Genomic DNA, 14,151 nt, shown 5'->3' with positions numbered 1-14,151 from the left:
AGAAATGGGAGACAACTAATATGTCTTGTAATCATCTTTTTCTGTTTGGAAAACCTGTATTTAAATGTAAATACAATGTATTTACATACATTGTAAATAAATATTAAAAAATGTTAATATATCCATGGATAACTAAGACAATGGAAAGGTAGCATTCCCCAGTATTTTGTTTTTAATTAACAACTTCCATTTCTAAAAATTCAGCATAGGAGTTGTATTCAGGCATCCAGTTCCAGAAGACCAGACTCCTGAGGAGAACTTCCAGCCAATGAAGCTTGTGGTTTCTTCCCAACACCAAAAAGAGGAGTTGTGTTTAGTGCAATCTGAATAAAATATAGTTTCTTAATTTGTTATGCAGAAAGAACACAACAGAATTAATTTTATAAATAAAAAACTTTATAGAATCATAAAATATTCAAACTACAATGAACAGTAGGGAGCACAAACACCCTAATTTTTTTTTAAGTTGTCTAAGATTTTTTTTTTTTTTTTTTTTGTATTTTTTTAGTAGAGATGGGGTTTCACCGTGTTAGCCAGGATGGTCTCGATCTCCTGACCTCGTGATCCGCCCGTCTCGGCCTCCCAAAGTGCTGGGATTACAGGCTTGAGCCACCGCGCCCGGCCAACACCCTAATTTTTTTTGCAAGGAAACTCAAACTCAGAATAGCAGAAAAGGAATAGGATTAAGGTCTCAAGATTTACATTCTTCCTTTTACTACATAATTGTGCTCTCTTCTTCCACCATTAAATTATAAAAAATAATGCAGCTAACATAATGGTGCCAGATTTTAGCTCTTTTCTCTGTGTCCCTACTTAGACAAGAATCGTTATTATAGTTTGCCCTTATCCTACATCTTTGGTTCACATTCTTTTAGATATGCATATCATTAGGCTTAAACCATTTGTTTTTCTTTTACTCCCCAATAAAGGAAAGATTAGAAAACTGACTAGAGTAGGGATTAGTCAGGAATTAACTGTGTGATTTCAAAACAATTTTAATGGAATAGTTTTCTTTATTATCAAATGTGGAATGTTGAGATATTTATTGATATCAGTAGAAACCAAGACATTTTCAGAAAATGTGAATGTAAACTTAAGTTATAAAAAAATTAATACTACTTTACCTGTTATAAAAATAAATAAACCATCCCTGTTTTTTTTGTTTTTTTTTGTTTTTTTTTATAATTTCAGAGGAGTTTCCCTTAACATCAGTCCTTAGAAAAATCTCACCATGTATTCCAGGTCACATTTAAAGAGACATTCTGGTTTGTTTGTTTGTTTGTTTTAAAAAGGTTGGAAATTGCCATTTCATTTTTCCTCTAGAGAAAAATGCTGTCAGATGTATTCTCTTTTCCCTTCATGTGCTTCTTTCCCATTCATTTATTCGTCAAATCGGTTGTCACTTATACGTGAGCAGACTCTTCACAGATGGATAACTTTTTGTCAAGTGTTTCCACCTATGATGATGAAAAATAATAATGAGGTTTGCATTGAACCTTTGAGTTGGATCAAACTCATTTTTTTGTGTAAAAGGGTATTGTAATTAGACCCCCTAGGCACTTTGATTAGGTGTTTAGAAAACATTATATATAGAAACATAATTTACTTTATTCAACAAATATTTAATAAACATCAAGTAAATGTCAGATACTATGTTAAGTCCTGTATTTGCAAAGATAATAGAAATAAAACTCCTGCCCCGTGGATTTCATAGGCTAGTGCAGAAGAGATTGGTAAATTAATGTAGTACTTGTCTCCTCTAATTGGCTCCTTTACAGGCTTGCCTTCCTTTGTCAATTCCTTGAAAAGGTTTCTTTACAGTTTTTTTTCTTTGGCCCTTTTCACATCTTGTCCGTTGACTTCAGATGGCCTCATGCAGGCTAGTAGTTTCAGATACCATTTATAAGGTGAATTTTAAATCAATACCATTGCCCAGAGCTTGTCCAAGCTTCAAACTCATATTCTAAATGTATTACATATCTGCTGCTAGTAAATATAACATGACAAATACTAAATTTATTTTCTCTACTTCTACTTGTGTAGAAATACTTGTGTTTCTGCGTCCTCTTAAAACTGTCCCTTGTTCTACATTCCCTCTGTTATTGTTTTATTTTAGGTTTTTTTTTTTTTTTTTTTTTTTTTTTTCTGAAATGGAGTTTCATTCTTGTTGCCCAGAGTGGAGTGCAATGGCACAATCTCGTTTCATGGCAAACTCCACCTCCTGGGTTCAAGTGATTCTCCTGCCTCAGCCTCCTGAGTACCTGGGATTACAGGCGTGCACCACCATGCCCAGCTAATTTTGTATTTTTAGTAGAGACAGGGTTTCTCCATGTTGGTCAGGCTGGTCTCAAACTCCCGATCTCAGGTGATCCGCCCACCTCGGCCTCCCAGAATGCTGGGATTACAGGAGTGAGCCACTGCGCCTGGCCCAGTTTAGGTCTTTATTATTAACTTTCTAGACAATTGTAACAGACTCCCCTCCCCCAAATTAAGTTTGTCCCAATCCATTCTCCAATTTGATGCCAAAGTAATCTGTTCAAATTTGCTAATTTGTTATTCACACTCCCTACACGCAGCTCTTCAGCTGTTTTTCTATAACCTCAAGATAAAATTCAAACTCCTTGACATGTCATGAAAGGCCTTTTATAACCTGATTTCTTCTAATTTTTTTTTTTGTTTCTTCTCTTACCTCCTTATCAAGAGACCTTGCTTCTCCCTAAACCTGACGTGATAATTCTTACTTCTTATTCTCTCTTACGTCTAAGCCTTTATTTATATATCTTTTTTTTTTTAAGAGACTAGGTCTTACTATGTTTCCCAGGCTGGCCTTGAACTCTTGGCCTCAAGCAATCCTCTCGCCTCAGCCTCCCAAAGTACTAGTATTACAGGCATAAGCCACCAAGCCTGGCCCCTTTGCTTATATAGTTTTCTCTTGGAAAAACTTTATCTTACTTCTCTACATATTAACTACTGTGTAACTACCACATATCTTTTTTTTTTTTTTTTATACTTTACATTCTAGGGTACATGTGCACAACGTGCAGGTTTGTTGCATATGTATACATGTGCCATATTGGTGTGCTGCACCCATTAACTCGTCATTTACATTAGGTATATCTCCTAATGCTATCCCTCCTCCCTCCCCCTTCCCCACAATAGGCCCTGGTGTGTGATGCTCCCCTTCCTGTGTCCAAGTGATCTCTTGGTTCAATTCCCACCTATGAGTGAGAACATGCGGTGTTTGGTTTTCTGTTCTTGCGAGAGTTTGCTGAGAATGATGGCTTCCAGCTGCATCCGTGTCCCTACAAAGGACACGAACTCATCCTTTTTTATGGCTGCATAGTATTCCATGGTATGTATGTGCCACATTTTCTTAATCCAGTCTGTCACTGATAGACATTTGGGTTGACTCCAAGTCTTTGCTATTGTGAATAGTGCTGCAGTAAACATATGTGTGCATGTGTCTTTATAGCAGCATGTTTTATAATCCTTTGGGTATATACCCAGTAACAGGATGGCTAGATCAAATGGTATTTCTAGTTCTAGATCCTTGAGGAATCGCCACATTGTTTTCCGCAATGGCTGAACTAGTTGGTGTGAGATGGTATCTCATTGTGGTTTTGATTTGCATTTCTCTGATGGCGAGTGATGATGGGCCCATTTTCATGTGTCTGTTGGCTGTATGAATGTCTTCTTTTGAGAAGTGTCTGTTTATATCCTGTGCCCACTTTTTGATGGGGTTTTTTTTTTTTTTCTTGTAGATTTGTTTGAGTTCTTTGTAGGTTCTGGATATTAGCCCTTTGTCAGATGAGTAGATTGCAAAAATTTTCTCCCATTCTGTAGGTTGCCTGTTCACTCTGATGGTAGTTTCTTTTGCTGTGCAGAAGCTCTTTAGTTTAATTAGATCCCATTTGTCAATTTTGGCTTTTGTTGCCATTGCTTTTGGTGTTTTAGACATGAAGTCCTTGCCCAACATGCCTATGTCCTGAGTGGTATTACCTAGGTTTTCTTCTAGGGTTTTTATGGTTTTAGGTCTAACGTTTAAGTCTGTAATCCATCTTGAATTAATTTTCGCATAAGGAGTAAGAAAAGGATCCAGTTTCAGCTTTCTACTTATGGCTAGCCAATTTTCCCAGCACCATTTATCAAATAGGGAATCTTTTCCCCATTTCTTGTTTTTGTCAGGTTTGTCAAAGATTAGATGGCTGTAGATGTGTGGTATTATTTCGGAGGGCTCTGTTCTGTTCCATTGGTCTATATCTCTGTTTTGGCACCAGTACCATGCTGTTTTGGTTACTGTATCCTTGTAGTATAGTTTGAAGTCAGGTAGCGTGATGCCTCCAGCTTTGTTCTTTTGGCTTAGGATTATCTTGGCAATGCGGGCTCTTTTTTGGTTCCATATGAACTTTAAAGCAGTTTTTTCCAATTCTGTGAAGAAAGTCATTGGTAGCTTGATGGGGATGGCATTGAACCTATAAATAACCTTGGGCAGTATGCCATTTTCACGATATTGATTCTTCCTATCCATGAACATGGTGTGTACTTCCATTTGTGTCCTCTTTTATTTCACTGAGCAGTGGTTTGTAGTTCTCCTTGAAGAGGTCCTTTACATCCCTTGTAAGTTGGATTCCTAGGTATTTTATTCTGTTTGAAGCTATTGTGAATGGGAGTTCATTCCTGATTCGGCTCTCTGTCTGTTACTGGTGTATAAGAATGCTTGTGATTTTTGCACATTAATTTTGTATCCTGAGACTTTGCTGAAGTTGCTTATCAGCTTAAGGAGATTTTGGGCTGAGACAATGGGGTTTTCTAAATATACAATCATGTCATCTGCAAACAGGGACAATTTGACTTCTTCTTTTCCTAACGGAATACCCTTGATTTCTTTCTGTTGCCTGATTGCCCTAGCCAGAACTTCCAACACTATGTTGAATAGGAGTGGTGAGAGAGGGCATCCCTGTCTTGTGCCAGTTTTCAAAGGGAATGCTTCCAGTTTTTGCCCATTCAGTATGATATTGGCTGTGGGTTTGTCATAAATAGCTCTTATTATTTTGAAGTACGTTCCATCAATACCGAATTTATTGAGCGTTTTTAGCATGAAGGGCTGTTGAATTTTGTCAGAGGCCTTTTCTGCATCTATTGAGATAATCATGTGGTTTTTGTCATTGGATCTGTTTATATGCTGGATTACATTTAATGATTTGCGTATGTTGAACCAGCCTTGCATCCCAGGGATGAAGCCCATTGGATCGTGCTGGATAAACTTTTTGATGTGCTGCTGGATTCAGTTTGCCAGTATTTTATTGAGGATTTTTGCATCGATGTTCATCAGGGATATTGGTCTAAAATTCTCTTTTTTTGTTGTGTCTCTGCCAGGCTTTGGTATCAGGATGATGTTGGCCTCATAAAATGAGTTAGGGAGGTTTCCCTCTTTTTCTATTGATTGGAATAGTTTCAGAAGGAATGGTACCAGCTCCTCCTTGTACCTCTGGTAGAATTCTGTTGTGAATCCCTCTGGTTCTGGACTTTTTTTGGTTGGTAGGCTATTAATTATTGCCTCCATTTCAGAGCCTGTTATTGGTCTATTCAGGGATTCAACTTCTTCCTGGTTTAGTCTTGGGAGAGTGTAAGTGTCCAGAAAATTATCCATTTCTTCTAGGTTTTCTAGTTTATTTGTGTAGAGGTGTTTATAGTATTCTCTGATGGTAGTTTGTATTTCTGTGGGGTCGGTGGTGATATCTCCTTTATCATTTTTTATTGTGTCTATTTGATTCTTCTCTCTTTTCTTCATTAGTCTTGTTAGCAGTCTATCAATTTTGTTGATCTTTTTAAAAAACGAGCTCCTGGATTCATTGATTTTTTTTTTGGAGGGTTTTTTGTGTCTGTATCTCCTTTAGTTCTGCTCTGATCTCAGTTATTTCTTGCCTTCTGCTAGCTTTTGAATGTGTTTGCTCTGGCTTCTCTAGTTCTTTTAATGGTGATGTTGGGGTGTCAATTTTAGATCTTTCCTGCTTTCTCTTGTGGGCATTTAGTGCTATAAATTTCCCTCTACACACTGCTTTAAATGTGTCCCAGAGATTCTGATATGTTGTATCTTTGTTCTCATTGGTTTCAAAGAACATCTTTATTTTTGCCTTCATTTCATTATTTACCTAGTAGTCATTCAGGAGCAGGTTGTTCAGTTTCCATGTAGTTGAGTGGTTTTGATTGAGTTTCTTAGTCCTGAGTTCTAATTTGATTGCACTGTGGTCTGAGAGACAGCTTGTTATAATTTCTGTTCTTTTATATTTGCTGAGGAGTGCTTTACTTCGAACTATGTGGTCAGTTTTGGAATAAGTGCACTGTGGTGCTGTGACGAATGTATATTCTGTTGATTTGGGGTGGAGAGTTATGTAGATGTCTATTAGATCTGCATGGTGCAGAGCTGAATTCAATTCCTGGATATCCTTGTTAACTTTCTGTCTCATTGATCTGTCTAATGTTGACAGTGGGGTGTTAAAGTCTCCCATTATTATTGTGTGAGAGTCTAAGTCTCTTTGTAAGTCTCTAAGGACTTGCTTTATGAATCTGGGTGCTCCTGTATTGGGGGCATATATATTTAAGATAGTTAGCTTTTCTTGTTTAATTGATCCCTTTACCATTATGTAATGGCCTTCTTTGTCTCTTTTGATCTTTGATAGTTTAAAATCTGTTTTATCAGAGACTAGGATTGCAACCCCTGCTTTTTTTGTTGTTTTCCGTTTGCTTGTTAGATCTTCCTCCACCTCTTTATTTTGAGCTTATGTGTGTCTCTGCATGTGTGATGGGTCTCCTGAATACAGCAAACTGATGGGTCTTGACTCTTTATCCAGTTTGCCAGTCTGTGTCTTTTAATTGGACCATTTAGTCCCTTTACATTTAATTTTATTATTGTTATATGTGAACTTGATCCTGTCATTATTATATTAGCTGGTTATTTTGCTCGTTAGTTGATGCAGTTTCTTCCTAGCATCGATGGACTTTACATTTTGGCATGTTTTTGCAATGATTGGTACCAGTTGTTCCTTTCCATGTTTAGTGCTTCCTTCAGGATCTCTTGTAGGGCAGGCCTGGTGGTGACAAAATCTCTAAGCATTTGCTTATCTGTAAAGGATTTTATTTCTCCTTCACTTGTGAAACTTAGTTTCACTGGATATGAAATTCTGGGTTGAAAATTCTTTCCTTTAAGAATGTTGAATATTGGCCCCCACTCTCTTCTGGCTTGTAGAGTTTGTGCCAAGAGAGCTACCGTTAGTCTGATTGGCTTCCCTTTGTGGGTAACCCGACCTTTCTCTCTGGCTGCCCTTAACATTTTTTCCTTCGTTTCAACTTTGGTGAATCTGACAGTTCTGTGTCTTGGAGTTGCTCTTCTCGAGAAGTATCTTTGTGGCATCTCTGTATTTCCTGAATTTGAATGTTGGCCTGCCTTACTAGGTTGGGGAAGTTCTCCTGGATATCCTCCAGAGTGTTTTCCAACTTGGTTCCATTTTCCCCGTCACTTTCAGGCACACCAATCAGACGTAGATGTGGTCTTTTCACATAATCCCATACTTCTTGGAGGCTTTGTTCATTTCTTGTTATTGTTTTTTCTCTACACTTGTCTTCTGGCTTCATTTCATTCATTTGTACTTCAGTCACTAATACTCTTTCTTCCAGTTGATCGAGTCAGTTACTGAAGCTTGTGCATTTGTCATGTATTTCTCGTGTCATGGTTTTCATCTCTGTCAGTTCTTTTAAGGTCTTCTCTGCATTTATTATTCTAGTTATCCATTCATTCTTTCTTTTTTCAAGGTTTTTAGTTTCTTTGCACTGGTTACATAGTTCCTCCTTTAGCTCTGAGAAGTTTGATCGACTGAAGGCCTGTCTGTGCCTGGAATTTTTTTGGTTGATAGGCTATTATTGCCTCAATTTCAGAGCCTGCTATTGATCTATTCAGGGATTCACCTTCTTCCTGCTTTAGTCTTGGGAGGGTGTATGTGTCCAGGAATGTATCCATTTCTTCTAGGTTTTTTAGTTTATTTGCACAGAGGTGTTTATAGTGTTCTCTGATGGTAGTTTGTATTTCTGTGGGATTGGTGGTGATATCCACTTTATCATTTTTTATCGCATCTATTTGATTCTTGTCTCTTTTCCTCTTTATTATTGATTCTTCTCTCTTTTCTTCTTTTTTGCTAGCGGTCGAATTTTGTTGATCCTTTCAAAAAAACCAGCTCCTGGATTCATTGATTTTTTTTGAAGGGTTTTTCATGTCTCTATCTCCTTCAGTTCTCCTCTCATCTTAGTTATTTCTTGCCTTCTGCTCACTTTTGAATTTGTTTGCTCTTGGTTCTGTAGATATCTATTAGTTCTGCTTGGTCCAGAGCTGAGTTCGAGTCCTGGATATCCTTGTTAACCTTCTGTCTTGAGTGGGGTGTTAACATCTCCCATTATTATTGTGTGGGAGTCTAAGTCTCTTTGTAGGTTTCTAAGGGCTTGCTTTATCAGTCTGGGTGCTCTTATATTGGGTGCATATAGGATAGTTAGCTCTTCTTGCTGCATGGATCCTTTACCATTATGTAATGGCCTTCTTTGTCTCTTTTGATCTTTGTTGGTTTAAAGTCTGTTTTATCAGAGATTAGGATTGCAACCCCTGCTTTTTTTTTTTTTTTCTTTGCTTTCCATTTGCTTGTTAGATCTTCCTCCATCCTTTTATTTTGAACCTATGTGTGTCTCTGCACATGAGATGGGTCTCTTGAATATAGCACACTGATAGGTCTTGACTCTTTATCCAACTTGCCAGTCTGTGTCTTTTAATTGGACCATTTAGTCCATTTACATTTAAGGTTAATATTGTTATGTGTGGATTTGATCCTGTCATTATGATGTTACCTGGTTATTTTGCCCATTAATTGATGCAGTTTCTTCATAGCATTGATGGTCTTTACAATTTGGCGTGTTTTTGCAGTGGCTGGTACCAGTCGTTTCTTTCCATGTTTAGTGCTTCCTTCAGGAACTCTTGTAACACAGGCCTGGTGGTGACAAAATCTCTAAGCATTTGCTTGTCTGTAAAGGATTTTATTTCTGCTTCACTTATGAAGCTTAGTTTGGCTGGATATGAAATTCTGGGTTGAAAATTATTTTCTTTTTTTTTTGAGACAGAGTCTCGCTGTGTCACCCAGGCTGGAGTGCAGTGGCTGGATCTCGGCTCACTGCAAGCTCCGCCTCCTGGGTTTGCGCCATTCTCCTGCCTCAGCCTCCCGAGTAGCTGGGACTACAGGCGCCCGCCACCTCGCCCAGCTAGTTTTTTGTATTTTTTAGTAGAGACGGGGTTTCACTGTGTTAGCCAGGATGGTCTCGATCTCCTGACCTCATGATCCGCCCGTCTTGGCCTCCCAAAGTGCTGGGATTACAGGCTTGAGCCACCGTGCCCGGCCCCTGAAGCCTACTTCTGTCAACTCATCAAAGGCATTCTCCATCCAGCTTTGTTCTATTGCTGGTGAGGAGCTGCGATACTTTGGAGGAGAAGAGGCGCTCTGGTTTTTAGAATTTTCAGCTTTTCTGCTCTGGTTTCTCACCATCTTTGTGGTTTTATCTACCTTTGGTCTTTGACGTTGCTGACCTACAGATGGGGTTTTGGTGTGGCTGTCCTTTTTGTTGATGTTGATGCTGTTCTTTTCTGTTTGTTAGTTTTCCTTCCAGCAGTCAGGTCTCTCAGCTGCAGATCTGTTGGAGTTTACTGGAGGTCCACTCCAGACCCTGTTTCCCTGGGTATCACCAGCAGAGGATGCAGAACAGCAAATGTTGCAGAACAGCAAATATTGCTGCCTGATCCTTTCTCTGGAAGCTTCATCCCAGAGGGGCACCTGCCTGTATGAGGTGTCTGTTGGCCCCTACTAGGACGTGTCTTTCAGTTAGGCTACACAGTGTTCAGGGACCCACTTGATGAGGCAGTCTGTCTGTTCTCAGAGCTCAAACGCCATGCTGGGAGAACCACTGCTCTCTCAGAGCTGTCAGACAGGGACGTTTAAGTCTGCGGAAGTTTATCCTGCCTTTTGTTCAGCTATGCCCTGCCCACAGAGGTGGAGTCTATAGAGGCAGTAGGCCTTGCTGAGCTGTGTTGAGCTCCACCCAGTTCAAGCTTCCTGGCCACTTTGTTTACCTACTCAAGCCTCAGCAATGGTGGACGCCCCTCCCCCGACAAGGCTGCAGCCTGACAGGTCGATCTCAGACTGCTGCTGTAGCAGTGAGCAAGGCTCCGTGGGTTTGGGACCTGCCAAGCCAGACACGGGAGAGAATATCCTGGTCTGCCAGTTGCTAAGACCATGGGCAAAGCAAAGTATTTGGGCGGAAATGTCCCATTTTTCGAGGTACAGTCTGTCACGGCTTCCCTTGGCTAGGAAAGGGAAATCCCCCGACCCCTTGCACTTCCCGGGTGAGGCGACGCCCTGCCCTGCTTCAACTCACCCTCCATGCGCCACACCCACTGTCCAACCTGTCTCAATGAGATGAACCAAGTACCTCATTTGGAAATGTAGACATCACCCATCTTCTGCATCGATCATGCTGGGAGCTGCAGAACAGAGCTGTTCCTATTTGGCCATTTTGGAACAGAGTCACAGTAATATTCTTAAAGTTAGACAGATAGTTATGGTTACAACTAGAACCCAGAATCCCAGTCTGGTGTTCATTTCACTATAGCATACTGCATCTCAAATCAATATAAAAATTATTCTTGGCCGGGCGCGGTGGCTCAAGCCTGTAATCCCAGCACTTTGAGAGGCTGAGACAGGCGGATAACGAGGTCAGGAGATCGAGACCATCCTGGCTAACGCGGTGAAACCCCGTCTCTACTAAAAAATACAAAAAACTAGCCGGGCGAGGTGGCGGGCGCCTATGGTCCCAGCTACTCGGGAGGCTGAGGCAGGAGAATGGTGTAAACCCGGGAGGCGGAGCTTGCAGTGAGCTGAGATCCGGCCACTGCACCCCAGCCTGGGCGACAGAGCGAGACTCCGTCTCAAAAAAAAAAAAAAAAAAAAAAAATTATTCTTATACAGCAAGTGCCTAGATGTGTTTCCATGTATAAGGTGTTTTCTGTTTTTCTATTTTGACTACCAATGAATTTTCTATTGTCTCTGGTCTGTCTTTTAGCATATTACTATTTTCAGCTCCTATCTGAAAGCAGGGATTTTAAGCAACAAGTATTCCACTGGTAGACATTCCTGGCATAACCATGGATGATAACATTTGTAAGACTACCATTTATGATTCATTTTCTTTATTTGTAAAATGCATGACATGAATAAATTACAACTTCACACTTGGTACAGTACCAACTTCTGTAAGGCAGATTAAAATATTCTGGCACCATTCCCTGAAATTCCCGATCTTTTTCTATATACAGGGGAAAAAACTATGAGCTTGTTTTTAATAGAAAGGATTTTGCTGTCTTGGGAATTTTATTTTAGATTATAAGCTCTAAGCTTTTTTAAGATTACATGATTAAAGACTTCAGTGTCTCTGACCTAGGTTCTTTGTTTTTCTGCTTTAGCAGTTCTAGTCAAGGAACCTTTAAGTTTTGCTGTTGGAACTAAGTTTGGAGCAGTGAAGTATCTCTTTTAGAATACTGACCACAGCACAAAGGCCCATGTTCCCATCTCTGACTTCTAGCTAGGTAGCTGTTTGAGCATAGGTAGTTACCTTAAGCTGAGATTGGCTTCCCTTTAGAAGAAATTCTGAAGCTCTTGATTCTAAGTAGTAGGAAGTCCTCACCAGGGTCACTGGGGGTGCATTAACTGTTCCGGATGGTTGAGGGGCTGTCAGAGAATAAGGAAAAGGGATATAAGGTACACTCAGAAATAGTTTTCATCAGACACTCTTTGGCTCTATCTTTTACTTGCTCTACCTTTTACTAGCCAAGTGACCCCGGACAAGCTACTTAACCTTTCTGGGTCTTATCTCCCTCCTACGCAAAATGGAAATAATGTCTACCCAATATAGGGTTATTGTAGGATACTATTAAAGGAGATAATATTGTATAAATAATTTTATTTTCACTAACTTGCTCTATTTGGAATTTAGCAACTGCTTCCCTTTCCTCTACTCTCCTAACATGGGAATTCTAAGGTCATAACCCTGAGATAAACGCTTGTAAATTACAGAGTCAAAGCTAAAATTGGCTCAGCTCCATTTGTTGGCCTACGTTTGGATCCTGTATGCATTTTGATGTAATCAGATTTTAATTCCACCCAGGTCATTCACGATTATATCTCTGTCTCATTCGAAAATTTAATTAAGCAGCAGTTTTTATGTTATTTTTTTTTAAGTTTTGCTCTTCTCTGATTGAGCTGCACAAAATTGAAACAAAGAATTGAGATAGCTATTCAAATATTTCCAGTGAGAAAGCATATATTTTTATTATCCAAATTACTGCCTTCAGTTTCTACCTTCAGTCTAGTAAGGTCTTCACTTAGAATGATTCTACTTGCAAAGAGATGTTGGTCTGTGCTGGCATTTGCTGTCTATTTTTTAATTTTTTCCATGAATGTGGCCTCTTAAACTCATTCATATTTCCCTTCAGGTATTCATATCTCTTTAGACTCGTCATTCCATGAACTTCATTACACCACTAAAATATGCACATCTCATTATATCCTTCTACTTCTGCATCTTATTATATCATTACCTTTGTACTCCCTGCATTCTTCAAAATGTATATCTTATCCCTCAATGTATCTTTGTGACATATATGTGTGTATATATGTGTGTGTGTGTATATATATATATATATAAAATCACAACTTGTAACTAATCATGGTATCCTCATATTCAAAAATTATGTTACAGCCGGGCGCAGTGGCTCACGCCTGCGATCCCATCACTTTCGGAGGCCGAGGCAGGTGGGTCGTGAGGTCAGGAGTTCGAGGCCAGCCTGACCAATGTGATGAAACCCTATCTCTACTAAAAATACAAAAATTAGCCGGGCATGGTGATGCATGCCTGTAATCCCAGGTACTTGGGTGGCTGGGGCAGAAGAATTGCTTGAACCCGGGAGGTGGAGGTTGCAGTTAGCTGAGATCGTGCCATTGTACTCCAGCCTGGCAACAGTGAGATTCCATCTCAACAACAAAAAATATATATATATATACACACACACACATATATATACACATATATATATACATGTGTATCTACACATATATACATACATATATACATGTATATTTATATATATAATATATATATTTTTGGCTATATACATATGTATATATATAGCCACTCAGCATTCTGTATATGTGCTTTCAGGTGCTTTTTTCCCCAGTATTGTTGGTCCCACTTGTTTGCTTTTACCACAGTACTTATTAAGTCTTCTTGTTTAGGGGGGTTATTTTTATAGCTATGTAATTGAATAAAATTACTTATTCACACAGAAATCAGGCCTATACCATCAGAGAAATGCAAATCAAAACCACCGTGAGATACCATCTCACACCAGTTAGAATGGTGATCATTAAAAAGTCAGGAAACAACAGGTGCTGTAGAGGATGTGAAGGAATAGGAACACTTTTACACTGTTGGAACTGTAAACTAGTTCCACTATTGTAGAAGACAGTGTGGCAATTGCTCAAGGATCTAGAACTAGAAATACCTTTTGACCCAGCCATCCCATTACTGGGTATATACCCAAAGGATTATAAATCATGCTGCTATAAAGACACATGCACATGTATGTTTTTTGTGGCACTATTCACAATAGCAAAGACTTGGAACCAACCCAAATGTCCATCAATGATAGACTGGATTAAGAAAATGTGGCACATATACACCATGGAATACTATGCAGCCATAAAAATGGATGAGTTCATGTCCTTTGTAGGCACATGGATGAAGCTGGAAAACATCATTCTCAGCAAATTATCGCAAGGACTGAAAACCCAACACTGCATATTCTCACTCATAGGTGGGAAGTGAACAATGAGAACACTTGGACACAGGAAGGGGAACATCACACACCGGGGCCTGTTGTGGGGAAGGGGGAGTGGGGAGTGATAGCATTAGGAAATATACCTAATGTAAATGAGAGTTAACGGGTGCAGCAAACCAACATGGCACATGTATACATATGTACCAAACCTGCACGTTGAGCACATGTACCCT

The 14,151-nt window shown here is 39.4% G+C and overlaps 1 protein-coding gene across 14 annotated transcripts in view; it reads left to right on the top strand.

Annotated features, from left to right (window-relative positions):
• GPHN (gephyrin) overlaps window positions 1–14,151 on the top strand; it is a 791,686-nt gene that overhangs the window by 652,350 nt on the left and 125,185 nt on the right. The window lies entirely within an intron of this gene.

The sequence above is a fragment of the Trachypithecus francoisi genome, unplaced genomic scaffold (genome assembly GCF_009764315.1).
Source record: "Trachypithecus francoisi isolate TF-2019V2 unplaced genomic scaffold, Tfra_2.0 Lachesis_group3, whole genome shotgun sequence".
Lineage (NCBI taxonomy): Eukaryota > Metazoa > Chordata > Mammalia > Primates > Cercopithecidae > Trachypithecus > Trachypithecus francoisi.
This window is presented reverse-complemented; position numbering and strand designations above follow the sequence as displayed.